General features: G+C 43.7%; 1 protein-coding gene and 1 long non-coding RNA gene across 12 annotated transcripts in view; one reads left to right on the top strand and one right to left on the bottom strand.

Annotated features, from left to right (window-relative positions):
- The window catches only part of LOC147367731 (uncharacterized), a 651,563-nt gene that overhangs the window by 1,676 nt on the left and 635,700 nt on the right, over positions 1-14,187 (bottom strand). The window lies entirely within an intron of this gene.
- The window catches only part of LOC147367736 (uncharacterized), a 117,396-nt gene that overhangs the window by 47,533 nt on the left and 55,676 nt on the right, over positions 1-14,187 (top strand). The window lies entirely within an intron of this gene.

Raw genomic sequence — 14,187 nt, 5'->3', positions numbered from 1 at the left:
GGGGTTCATTACCAGCCTTGCATGGGACCATTGCTTGTGTTTCATTGTGTGCTATGCACTCTCATTGCATTTAGATTTCAATGGGTCACACTTTAATTTTAATGGAATCTCTAAGCTCTCCAGTCCTTAATGAAATAATACTTTTCTGTGGTAGGCATGCTTCAGAAGGCAGAACTGGAAGCTCCAGAAGATTAGAGGCTGTGAATGTCTTATCGACCTTGCAGAATGTCAGACGTGTAGTGGGCACTCACATTTGTCACATAATTTCATGTATTCTCAATGATTTTAACATAGCCTCCCAGGAAGAACTGGCCTATATCCTCCTTTTATAACCAATATGAACAAAATGTAATTAAACAATCTGCATGTTCTAATACACTGCATACAGCTCTATTCTGAAAACCCACTTAAACTCCCAGGATGCTTTCAAAAGAGGGGCTACTTCTTTCCCGTATTCCATTTGTCACACGTTCAAATCACTTTAATCTACCACTAGTGATGGAGAAGGTCGTGAAATATCTCATTCCGCAAAGGCAGTTTAAACGAAAGAAAAGCCAGATAGTATATTTCGAATGAGAGAGATTCTGATGTCTATTTTGAGGAGAGGGTCATCTCAAGGTCAGAAGACAATCTACAGAATTGCCAAAAATGAGAGAGAACACTTCCAGATTATGGTCAAAGTGTGTCCTGTTTGAGATGCCCTTAGAAGTCTGGGCCCTCCGGTGGAGTTGATCAAGGGCAGAGTTCGTTTAAAATGTGCCATTTTTTCCAACATGAAACCATAAAATTACCCAGATTCCTTTGAGTCTCAGAATCCACTTGGGAAAACCAACAACTACCAGGGGCATTAAAATAATTTTTTTTTCCCTCTGCATTTTATATAAACAAAGTGAACATCTTTGTTTCTTTCAGTGATTTTTACCTTAAGTTTTATTTTATATAATATTAACACAGTTACTTGCTTTATGTTTGTTAGCCATCTCGAAGCAAGTATTTCCTGCTGCTTTATTTTCAGGGCAAATTTTGTTTTGTATGTTTCTTAAAAATGACAAGTGGCTGGATTTTTCAAATACAATGTAAGGGTATCTCTTAAAAGTGAGTTCAACACGTTCATACCCATGTGTTTATTAAGTTGGGATTTGTTTGTTTCATATGTTTTGCTTTCATTTCACTATTATTTCTAGTTGCTTTCCCCTCTGTTCTGTTCTTGCCTTCCTTTGTCTTTATCAAGTCTTGTTTACCCCTGTATTTTAAAATATATGTTCTACTTGTTTGAATAAGTTCATTTACTTGTCTTCTAGTAGTCAACATTAGATTCTTAATATCATTATTAATAAATAATTTACACACCCTAAATTTTATCCATTTAATATGTACAACTCAAAGGTTTTCCTATATTTTTAAAGTTAATGCCACCATCATCCCCCATGATCTAATTGTCAATATTTTTACCACCACACACACAAAAAAACTTTGATCCCCACAGCAATCTATCTCCCTTTTCCTAGCCCTAGGCAACCAACTGATCTACCTTTTTCTCTGTATATTTGCCTATTCTGAATATCGAATATAGTAAATATCCAGTATAATGTTGAATAGAAATGGAAAGAGTGGCCATCCTTGTCTCATTCCTGATCTTAGGGATAAAGGAGTGAATCTCTTGCCATTAAGTATGATGATAGCTGCTGGCTTTTCATAGATACTCTTTCAGATTAAGGAGGTTCTTTTCTATTCTTAGTTTTTAAAGCATTTTTATCATAAAAGGGTGTTAGATTTTTTTCAAGTGCTTTTCCCCTGCATTTTTGAATATTATTACAAAATCTTTGCCCTTTATTTTATTAATGTAGTGTATTCCATTGACTAATTTGGGGATGTTAAACCAGTCTTTCATTGTTGGGATTAATCTCACTTGGTGAAACTGTATGAGCCTTTTAAAATGGTGTTATATTAAGAGTGCTACTGTGTGTATGTATATGCATATAGATAGATAGATAAAAAGAGAGGGAGCGAGAGAATTTTTGCCTCTCTTGTGTCTCCTTTGGGCTTCCCTGAAAGCTCAATTGGGAATGGATGTGAGAGTTGGACTATAAAGAAGGCTAAGTGCCAACAAATTGATGCTTTTGAACTGTGGTGTTGAAGAAGACTCTTGAGAGTCCCTTGAACTACAAGAAGATCCAACCAGTCCATCCTAAAGGAAATCAGTCCGGAATATTCATTGGAAGGAATGATGCTGAAGCTGAAACTCCAATACTTTGGCCATCTGATGTGAAGAACTGACTTATTGGAAAAGACCCTGATGCTGGGAAAGATTGAAGGTGGGAGGAGAAGGGGATGACAGAGAATGAGATGGTTGGATGGCATCATTGACATGATGGACATGAGTTTGAGCAAGCTCTGGGAGATAGCGATGGACAGGGAAGCCTGCTGAGCTGCAATCCATGGGGTTGCAAAGAGTTGGACATGATTGAGCAACTGAACTGATTGACTATGTCTCCTTCATTGGTAGGCAGATTCTTTACCATGAGCTGCCTGGAATGCCCACATATACATATATCCCCTCCCTTTTGGACTTCAGAAAAACCCAAATGAGCATTTTGGTTAACCCAATACAATCTAAACTGAAACAACTAACACATTTGGTTTAGCAGGGGGTTTATTTCTTTTACTCATCATTGCTTCATGCACCTCTTCTCTCCCTCCTGAATTAGTTTTTCTCCTTCCTATAAGACTGCCTCTAGTAACTTTTTTTTCTTATTTTGCACCATAAGTTTTTCTGAGTCCATATATCAGTGCAAATATCATTTGCCTTGACTCTAGAATCAAATTTTGGCTGGCCACAGAATTCTAGATTTGAAGTAATTTTCAGTGAGAACTTCTAACTTTTGTTTTAATATTAGCTACATTCAAATATACGGTACCTGATTGTTAGCTGGTCACCAGGCTGTAAATTACATCCTCAGAACTTATCTTATAGCCAGAAGTAAATACCTTTTGATCACCTTCACCCATTTCCCCCACCTTTTACCCCCTGCTCTGGCAATCACCAATCTGCTCTTTGTTTCTAGTTCCACATACCCATGAGATCACACAGCATTTCTTTCTTGGTCTGACTTATTTCACTTCCTTATTCTTTTTTTGCTGCATTCTAAGAGAATTCCTGGGTTCAGTCTTCCAGCTCACTAGTTCCCTTTTCGATTGTGTCCCTTCTACCATTCAAGTGATCTACTGCTTTTGTTGTTGTTGTTCATTATCTAACTTTCCAATTTTTATGATCTCTAGCTGGTATTTTATGGATATAGGTCCTTTTATCTCTGACTCTGTGATTTCAATTTTCCTTATTCTACAGTCCTGTTTTGCTTATTTCCATCCCTCTGAATTGCTGGCCATAGGCTCTCACTTTAAGTTTATTTATTTATTTTAATTGAAGTATAGTTGATTTATAGTGTTGTACCAACCTCTGCCATACAACAAAGTGATTCAGTTATATACGCATATACATTCTTTTTAAATGTTTTCCATTATGGTTTCTTACAGGATATTGGATATAGTTTCCTGTGCTATTATGAAGTAGGGCCTTGTTGTTTATCCATTCTAAATGTAACAGTTCGCATCTATCAACCCCAAACTCCCAGTCCAGCCCTCCCCCTCCCCTCCCCCTTGGCACCCACAAGTCTACTCTCTGTGTCTGTGAGTCTGTTTCTGTTTGGTGGGTGGGCTCATTTGTGCCATATTTTAGATTTCACACATAAGTGGTACTGTGCAGTGCTTGTCTTTGTCTGACTTACTTCACTTAGTTGAGAATCTCTAGTTGCATCAATGTGGCTGCAAATGGCATTACTTTGTTCTTTTTCATGGCTGAGTAGTATTCTACTGTATATAGTATCGCATCTGCTTTATCCGTTCATCTGTCCATGAACATTTAGGCTGTTTCCACGTCTTGACTACTGTGAATAATGCTGCTATGAACACAGGGGTGTGTGGATCTTTTTCAATTATAGTTTTATCTGGGTATATTCCCAGGAGTGGGATCACTGGATCATATGTGATCCCACAAAATAGAAATATAATTCTAGTTTTGGTTTACTGAGGAGCCTCCCTACTGTTTTCCACAGTGGTTATACCCACCACAAGTTTGCTGTTTTTCCATCATGGTGCTGACATCTCTCAATTATTGGTAAGAGTGAATTGTGCATCCCTCCTCACAGCTGAGTTTCTCTGCTTGGCTGTGCTCTATATGTTCACATAGCTTGTCTGCAAGGAGGAGTGGGACACACTTCCTGAATTAATCTTGCTCTTTGCAGTGAGGTTTGGAGAGTGCTGAGAGCTGTCTATGGATCTCTTCGTGTGATTGTCTTCTGGGTGCGGAAGCTCTCCTTCCTCCCCAGGTGCAATCAGCCTCTTGTGGTCCTGCCTAATTTTCCAATCCCTCTTCCCCACAACAGCTCTTCTTCCTGGAGGCAAATACCCCAGTACTGACCAGCTGCCCTGGGGGAGGGAGCAGAAGTCAGACTGATGTGCCAGACAGACCAGGTCCATCACTCCAGGTCTTCTCCTCTTCTCTCTTTTTACCCCTTCCGGGCAAGTAGGAAATTTTAAATAGAACTTCCTCTGTGCCTCTTGGATTGTAGTTTCCATTTTTCTATCAGTTCCACCTCCTTCCTGCTTTCAAAGGATTTTTCACTGTTCCTGGACCCACTGAGGGCTTCACTATTTGGTCTGGGGCCTCGTTTGAAATTGATTTCTTTTCTTTTATATTTTTCTATAATTTTAAGGGATTCATTATGGGAGAGGAGGTGGTAGCCAAGTTAAGACTGTCATCTCGTAACCAAAATGAATGGCACTTTATTAGAACACAGACTTCTGTGGCCATCACCATCTTCCTTGTTCAGTTGAATTCTCCGATTGAGAGAAAGAGATGAAGGGGGAGAGAGAGAGCGAGCAAGAAAGATAAGTTGGAGAGCTGTTTGAGACTCATTTGAGGAAGGGGCATCTCTTAAGGAGCTCAGGGCTGTTTATCCTATTTCCACGTCCTGTAATGACAGGTGCCACCTGCAGCAAAGGAACAAAGAGGGTATTCTTCAGAAGGATGGGATAGAATCAGAAGCTCAGCTATAGACAAACCCCAGCTGGCTTCTTTTTACCCTGTCAATAAAGCCCTGTGCTTGCACTGTGGCTCCATTATCCCTCCAGCATCAAAGCCAGGACAGGCTCCTCCTATCCTGGATGCTGACTGCAACTCTTCAGCTGAGCTCTGCTTCCTGGTGCAAATGCAGCTGCACACACTCCACATGTTCTTTGAGTGTCTTCTTATTCTTTCTTCGGGCTCACCAAGAAAGACATTTCTTCCAAATGCATCTTCTCAGAGCTGACATGGTATCGGAATTTCCAGCTTGCCCCAAGATTATTCTTTTCCTCTAATCTCTGTCTTGATTTTTAATTTTTCTTTCTACAATATGCCAAAATAGCCATGGGTAAACATTCATTGAGGAGATGTTATGTACGAGTCCTCCTAGGTAAAGAGGTCAGGAAATCCCGAGCATTCCCAGAGAGTCACCACGGTCTCCCTAGAGGATGGAAATCCACAAATGAAGTGGGGTCTACAGTGTTATATGTTGAAAAGCCTCTCTCCATCTTCTGGTTACAGAAACCCTCCTCCCTCTGGAGAAGTGCTCCTCCCTTACTCCAGGTGATTTTGAAGAGATCAGCGACCCTAAGTTTTGCCATGGTTATGCAACTCAGGCTTGCTCACGTATATCCTCCACACTGAGGAGCAGGGGATAGCCCTGGAGGTGGTTGCGTGACTCATATCAGTCCATTTGAGTTCTTCTTGGGGATTAACATACAACACAGCAGTGAGAAAGGAGCTCTGTTTTCCTAGTTCAAGTTCCATCAGCTGGGATGATGGAACCTTGAAGCTACCTCAATACACATAACCTTCCTCCCCATCACTTTACATGGAAGATGCTACTTCACATTAAAAAAAATGTGGCCAGTGTCAGGGAAGAGGCTTCCCAGTTAAAGAATCTGTCAATGCAAGAGATGCAGAAGACACATGTTCAGTCCCTGGGTTGGGAAGATCTCCTGGAGAAGGGAACGGCTACCCACTCTGGTATTCTTGCCTGGAAAATCCCATGGACTGTAGCCCGCCAGGCTCCTCTGTCCATGGGATCTCAAAGAGTTGGACGTGACTTAGTGACTGAGCAAGCATGTCAGGGGAGAAGAGATGAGAGGGGGCGCTAGACAGGGATGGAAAGAGAGGGAGGGGGAGAAAGAGAGGTGTGAAGACACTATGCGAGGTCTTACATCCACTCGAGTCTCTTCCCTTGCCTTCCCACCTGCTCTCTAATTATACATCGCTTCCCAAACATTCAGCACTTGCCTTCTGTGGGTCTGCACCACAAGGTTTATACCATGGGGAAAGCTTTTGCAGTCCCTTCTCTTCTTTTGTTCCTGGAAATATCAAAGCCCAAATATCCCCAATTCCCCCTCATACCGTTGGTCTCTGGCCCCCTTCCCTCACCCCTGAGCACTCTGAACAGATTACTAGAATACCATGTAATTCTTTGTCATAATTATGTGTTTTACATCTTTTTCCTCCACCAGACTGTGAGGTATTTGTGGGTAGGAATTGTGTCCAGTCATCTCTAAGTTCCCGGAGCCACAAAGAGTCTGGGCAGAGAGCAGAGTGCCTCGGTCACTGAATGCCCCTGGAACTGACTTTCCCTTGGGAGGAATGGGTGTGTGTGTAGGTTAGGAAGGAAGGTGGTTCTTCTAGAAAGAGGGGTCCCTCCTGCCTAAAAACCATCCATCTTTGTCTCCTGGATCTTTTCTTTGTCAGAAGTTCTCTGAGTCACAGGAGCAGTGAAAACAGAACCCCTATTCTAGGGGAAATGGCTGCCTTTGGGCATCAGGAAGGGGTTTAGGGAGGCCTCGTATGCCATCTAGGAACAGGGGGCTGCTAAAGGACTTTAATCAAGGGTATGTAAATTATAGTCAGGTAATCTAGAAAGACCATCAGATGGCCATGTGGGGACCAGGCTGAGGCTGAAGGCAGCAAAGCCAGTAAGGAACCAGTGAAGAGGCTTGGGTCCAGGAGAGGGCTGGTGAGGGCTTGGATGGGCTCCATGGGCACCGTGGGGCTAGAAAGGAGGGGCCCAGGGCCATCCTATTCATTCCTTGTCTCCTGATCCCCTCAGCTAAGCAGCTGAGACTTCCTCCCTGGTGGCCTTCATCCCTGGCATCTCATTCTTCTCTGTCTTGTCTGAGAGCCCCAGAACGCCTCTAAATCAGGAGAGAACGATGCTGTCTCCTTGCCCCATATAATCCTTGGGAGTTACATCTTTGTCAGCACTTCTGCTTCCAGCTCCCATCGGATCGGTTAATGTTTCTTTTATGAAGCGAGGACACCTGATTTCTGTCAGTGCAGGGCTTAAGACTGCCTCGTCAGCACTGTCTTCCTGGCTGGCCATATCAAATAGACAGAGGAAGAAAGCAACTGAACCGGTGATCAGATTCCAAGGCGATGATGCCAGGCCTACATGCTGCTTGTGAGAGCGGAGCTCAACAGAACTAAGGGGTCCCAAGGAGGGAAGATGATAAGTTACAGCTGGTTGGGGCTGCCTGTTCAGCTTGTGTGGGGAAGGGGAGGGCAAGATGCTGGTTACTTGGCCGTTGAGACAAGCCCCTTCCTTGGTCTGGTCTCAGTTTCTCATCTGTAAGGAGTCAGTGATTGTGGAATCCAGGCTCTTCTAAGTCTGGACTAAGGGATGCAAGGGGTCTCTTCATTGTTACAATCTATGACAGCCCCAAGAGCTAATACAATCCTCATTCTGCCTGGAAATTCCTCCCTCTCGCTCTCTTTTCTCTCTCTCTTTTATTTACCAAATAAATCATTCATTTAGCAAGTATCCTCTAAGCCCCTACCCTGTGCCAGGCCCTGTGTTCACAGCTATGGATACAAAGATGAGTAAGAGATGTTTTGACTTTTAAGGAGATTATATCTAGAGAGAGATTTAGAAACAGAAGCAGATAATCACCATCAAGGGACAAAGTCAGGAGCAAGGTGAAGAGGGTTACAAAGACCAGCGTTATTACCAAAGGATTCTGTTTCATCCATCCTTCAGGTATCTGGCATTTTTCCTGGAATACAGATTAGGTCTTCAATAAATGAATGAAGTGACATGTTAGCTGGACCTGTAGGATGAGTCAGTGTTTCCCAGGTAGAGAAGGTAAGGGGAGAGCACTCCAAATACAGAGAACTGTATGGGTCGAGACCTGAATGCATGAAAGAGATTGGCTGAACCTTAAAGTAGGCAGTTCTACATCCCTGACCTGCAGGGCCCTGTAGAGACCTCTCAGGAGAAGAGATTGGAGAATTAGATAGAAGGAGCACTGTAGACGATCTTTAGTGCCACAGCACAGAACTTGGGCTTGGTCTGCGGCAGTGAGGAACCATTAGAGGTGCATGATAACAACTTTTGAAATTCTTCTGGGCTTGCTGAGGGTGGACTGGGGCAGAAAGTGCCCCAGGTAGAGAGGCTGGTGAGAAGACCTTCTCCATGCTGATGCTACTCTTGGCTCAAAGCCCACAGGATGAACATGGAAGCTTTAAATCCGGATTCTTCTCCATCTTAACAGACTAGCTTGAATCACTGACTTATGGAGACCCTGATGAGGGAGAAGCAAATAATTTCGGGGACACTTTGACCTAATATCTCTGCAGACTGAATATGGTAGGAACTCAGTTGACATCTGGTCAGAGACCAGAGAAAACACAAAAGCACTAACCATTTGAAATTCCCTGACTCACCCTTCCCCAACCTCTCCTAACCTAGACCTGACTGATGAACAAGAAGCATATCCTCTCCTTCACTGACATGGAAAATGTAAAAATTCATGTAGCATTTTGGCTACAGACAAATCTAAGCAATCAGATACTGCCAACCTCATAGAGCAGCACTGACTTGCTTTTAATCTCTGAGGTAGTTGGTGTGCTGAGGACCTGACAGAGGGGATGATCTGGCTGAGGTTCCTCAGCCAGTCAGTACCCGATCCGAGATCTGAACCTGGGCCTTCCGGCTGGCAGGCAAATGGTTTCCTCAGAGCGACACAAGACCTCTGCCTGCATCACCAAAGAAGAGTTGAATCAATTGTGTCTGCTTTGAATCAATTGCGTCTTCCTAAGCAGATATGGTCAGGCTTTTAGAGACAATGAAGCCTACATTTCCCCAGAGGTTCAGCCTCCCAAGGCTTCACCATTAGGCCGACTCATTTCCTATAAATAGGGTCACTTCCCTGTTTAAAAACCTTGGTTGTCCACAGGGGAAGCTCCAACTACTTAGAGGCATCTGAGGCCTCTCATCTTTGCATCTTTCTTTCTCTCCAGCTTCATCTCTCACTTTATCTCAGATGCACTCCGAGCAAGACTGCAGGGGTCCTCAACCCAGGCAACATTTTATCACGTGGGGAGCTTTTTACAAAAAAGACTGTGGTTCAGACCATAGCTCTAGGAATGTGAGGAGTGGATCCAAGACATTTGTATGGTTTCTATTAACCTATGAACAACCAGAATGAGAGCTACTGTTCACCCAAACTAACTACTGTCTGTAATCCAAATCTGTCTCACCCTCTCTGGGGCTTTGGGCAAGGATTCCTTACTCTGCATGGCTCCACTTCTCTACCGGGCTCTCCTTCCAAACCACCGTGACTCTCTCCTTTTGCCATGAACCTCTGCACACACTTCACACATCACCACAACATTTACATTCCTTTTGTGTCTTTTGTACACCCTAAGGATATTGTGGCCTCTATGAGGAAGATGCTATTCTATTTGTCTGTTTCTTCCTTGTCAAAATTACAGGACCAGGCATATAGTAGGTGTTTAGTAAACCACTGTGGTCTGAATAAAATTTTCTGAGCCCCAGAATGACCTCCGTTTAGAAAGCCACTCCGTTCCTAGGATGTTGAGTCTCATGGGATAGAGCTTCATTCTGAATGATCCCCAGCGTGCTGTGTCCTAGCAATTGGTCCTTTACATCTTCTGTCTCCAAGGAAGGGAAATAATCAAAGAACTTCTACTCACTTCCTACTTAAAATGGAAGGATATTTCATCTTTATGTGACTGAAAAAAAAAAAAAAAGGACATGAGATTATTTAGACACAGACCTTGGTTGGAGATGTATTCCACTTACTAAGTGTATGACAAAGTTCAGAGAGTGTCTAAAACTCTATGAAATAATATATAAAGAGCTCAGTACATTGTTTTCTATTTTAGGGTTCTCTAGAGAAACAGAAGATTGATTGATAGATTGATAGGTATAGGTAGGTTTATTATAAGGAGTTGGCCCATGTGATTACAGAGGCGGAGAAGTCCCAAGATCTGCAGTTGCCAAGCTGGACACCCAGGAAGGCCAATGCTGTGAGTTCTAGCCTGGAAGCAAGCAGGTTTGAGACTCAAAAAGTACTGATGTTTTGGTTTAAGTCCAAAGGTAGGAAAAGAACGATGTCCCAGCCCAACCTTTTTTTATTAAAAAAAAAATTTATTAGAGTAGAGTGATGTACAATGTTGCGTTAGCTTCAGGTATACAGCAGAGCGAATATGATACATGTACTTATATTCCCTCTATGTTATATTCTTTTCCCACGTAGGCCATTACAGGGTATTGAGTAGAGCTCTCTGTGCTGTGTTTTTGTTCTGTTCAGGCCTCCAGTTGATTGGATGTGGCCCACCCACATTAGGAAGCACAATCTGCTTTACTCAGTCTTTGACTCAAATGTTAATCACATTCACCCTCATGGACACAGAAGAGTTTGAGTGAATGTCTAGGCATTTTGTGGCACAGTCCAGTTGACACATAAAATTAACCATCATACCTGTCACGGTGTAAATTTTCCATGTGTGTGAATTCCTTTTTTTCCCCCAGAAAATACAGTTTCAGATATGTTGCTCTCTCCTGTCCCCTCTTGAGTACAGTCTCTGCTATCTTTTCTCACTGTCCCTCCCATCTGCCCTCTCTCTTTCCCTCCCTCTTTGTCTCTCCCCTGACCCTTTGCCTTTTCTTTCCTGTCTCCTTCTGACTTTCTTCCTCTGACTCCAGGCTGGTTTGCTCAGGATTTAACCCAGGAAAAAGAGTGAATTCCTCTGGCACTCGTTCCCCCTGTGTCTTTTGGGAACTCAAGGAGCACGCCCAGCAGGATTAAAGCAGGTGGGAGAAGAGTCCGCTCCCCACTTGGGCCAGAGTCTAGCGCCCTAGCAGCAAGGCCGGGTCTCTCTGTGCTGGGGAGAAAGGCAGGGAAGGGGAGAAGTGAGGCCTCTGACACAAATACTGTGCAGTGTGTTTTATTACCGCATAATCCACGCTTGTGCCACTTGTTCGCATACCGCCAGTTAATGGAAACCTCATGTTCTCCTGCTCTGGCCCATCTTGTGGTTAACTCTTGCAGGGCTGGGGTATGCACCCAGGCCAAAGGAAATCCTTTCCAGAAGGAAGCCGGGTTATCAGACAGGCAGGCGCTGCCTCACATGTTGAAGGAAGTCACCATGGAGTGCGGTTAATGATAAAGGCAGGAATGTGGCAGGCAGGCACTCGTCTGGACCTGCCTGTGGAGCTGCTGGTGAAATTCCACAGGACGTTTGGTGTGCTCATCACTGGGAACCTAGGCTACCTTGGGATTCATGCAACTGGCTGCTCCTGGCGTGCTGCTCACTCTCTTGGAGCTTTGATTCATGTGGGAGAAAGGTCTGAGGAGTCCGCAGACACAAGGCACAAAACAAATGCATGGGAGGAGGGTTGTGTGTTGCAACACAGCATGTGCTGTGAGTTTGTGCAAAGGCTGTGGTGTCTCTCTTTCCAAGGAGAAAGCCTCTAACTCCGCCTAGGTTGCCAGGAACAGCATCCAGAGAAGGGGATATTTGATCCTGAAGGTCTTGATGAACAAAAGAGATGTTTTTAAAATCAGGCAAGTAAGGAGAGAGGCCAATTCTGTGCCTCTGATGCCAAGAAAGCAATGTGTGGAGGGTCTAGAGATCTCTCCTTATGCAGAGAAGGAGGCAGGGCTTGTGACGTGGTTAAAGGCGCCATACTGCCTTCCAATTCCAACTGTCTTGATAGATTGTGACCCAGTTTCATAACCTCTGCTTTTGTTTCCTCTCAGTAAACTGGGGGCCAAAATAGAGTCTTCTTAGAGACTGCTCTGAAGTGCATCCGATGAAATGCTTCCAGCACTTAGCCCAGTCCCTGGCATGTTAAAAGCCTAGATTCACGTTGGCTATCATTAGCATCAGGGAACAAAGGACAGTTTGGAACGGTCAGAACACATGTTGTTGGGGACGATGGATAGACCCAAGGTTAGTCTGGGACCAGATGGTGGAGGAACTGAAGGCTGTACTAAGGATCTGGACTTGATCTGGTGTGTCATGGGAAATCACTGAAGGTTAATTCAAATACTGTCCTCCAGTTGGTTTCCCTTCCTGGAAGGTCCTTTCCAGGAAGTCTTTTTTTTACTTTCTCGTCAGGGATCCAAATAGTCCTGGGTCACTAATACCCATCATCTGCTATAAAGAAGCATCAGCCACCATAGCTCAGACCACACTTGCCACACTGTGTCCTCAGACCTTGTTCTGACACTTTAGCTCCAGGGCATCAGATTCAAGAGACCTCATCTGAGTTTTCCTTCTCATCATTGCTGCTGAATGTCCACGATTTGCAAAACAAGTACAATGAACTGGGTCTGACTCTCTCCAAAGTTCTAGGCCCCAAAGGAAAGTTTGTAAAACAATGTCTCCTTTGTCCCAGTTAGGATGAGTTGCTTGGCAGGTGAAAAACCCTGGAAATTTGCCACGAAGTGGCCATGTGACCTGCAAGTAACACTGATGGGATTTGAGCAGCAGTTCACCAATGGCGGCTGCTGGCCTGTTTGTGGGGTTATCAGGGTAATGGATCCTGGCATTCTGCTCGCACCATCTTTACAAACGTCACTTTCACTTTATTGTACATTAACCCCAATCTCTTCACAAGCTCCAAAATAAAACTTCTTTGCAAACAACTGAAGTCCATCTGCTGCACTATTAAAAATACCCTAGTATGAAAATACTTAAGCATTAGAGAAATCCATGATCAGAGATATTAGTGGATCCACTTGAACATGCCTGCCTTTGATTGGGAGAAATCAGTCTTTCTTTCTCCCTTAGGTGGGAGATTTATTACCACCCCCACTCCCAAGGTAACAAAAGAACCCCAAATTCCCAAGAGTGATCAAATTTCAAATATTGCATGCTATTATCCAGGGTGGCTCAGACAGTAAAAAATCTGTCTGCAATTCAGGACCTAGATTGACTCCCTGGGTCAGGAAGATCCCCTGGAGAAGGCAATGGCTACCCACTCCCATATTCTTGCTTGGAGAATTCCATAGACAGAGGAGATGATGGGCTACAGTCCATGGGGTGGCAAAGAGAGGGACATGACTGAGCAACTAACAAAAGTGTCCTTATGAGCCCATATATGAATGGAACTCAGCTTATCAGCTGCCGATATGTTGATTCTCTTGTTGGGAATGAATGAATGACCCAATGAGTGATTAGCAGATAAATGTTCTATATCCCCATTTAGTGCACGTGGATTTTATTCATCTCTATTTCTATTCCTTGATCAATTACCCTCCTTTGAGAGAGAGAACATTTTCCCGCATTATTGCTAACAGTCTCTAGGTTGGGTCTCACTTCCTTCTCTAAAAGAGCAACCCCCAGCAGCGAGTATTTAAATTAATCCACCTCTGCTGCCATTCCACGCAGCCCATCTATCACAGCAATTTGTGCAAATGCCACTCTAGTATCCAGCTCTATGTATCATGTATTTTGAGATTGCACAGTTCCTGAGGCCTTTGTAAAGCAAACCTTTCATGAATAAATCAGGAAATACCCTGATGCATGCTTTATGTAGAGGAAGATATTCTATTTAGGTCACGCAGGGAAGTTCTGCCAAGTTTGCTAAAATGAACAAATCCCCTGAGTGCAGTCTACCTCTACACAATTCCGAAACACAAGCAAGTCTCTCCCAGGCCCCCGCGGCCATGCTCTGTCAACACTGAGGACTCCAGGTCTATAAAGTATTAGTTTGATCACCTGAGGCTCCAAACACTTTCAAGTCAGGAGCCAGGCTAGGGGTTCTGCTAGTCCATGGGAAGAACTTT

Source organism: Bos grunniens, chromosome 8, assembly GCF_055505025.1.
Source record: "Bos grunniens cultivar Pamir isolate PY7600 chromosome 8, Bosgru_T2T1.0, whole genome shotgun sequence".
NCBI classification, from domain to species: Eukaryota; Metazoa; Chordata; class Mammalia; order Artiodactyla; family Bovidae; genus Bos; species Bos grunniens.
This window is presented reverse-complemented; position numbering and strand designations above follow the sequence as displayed.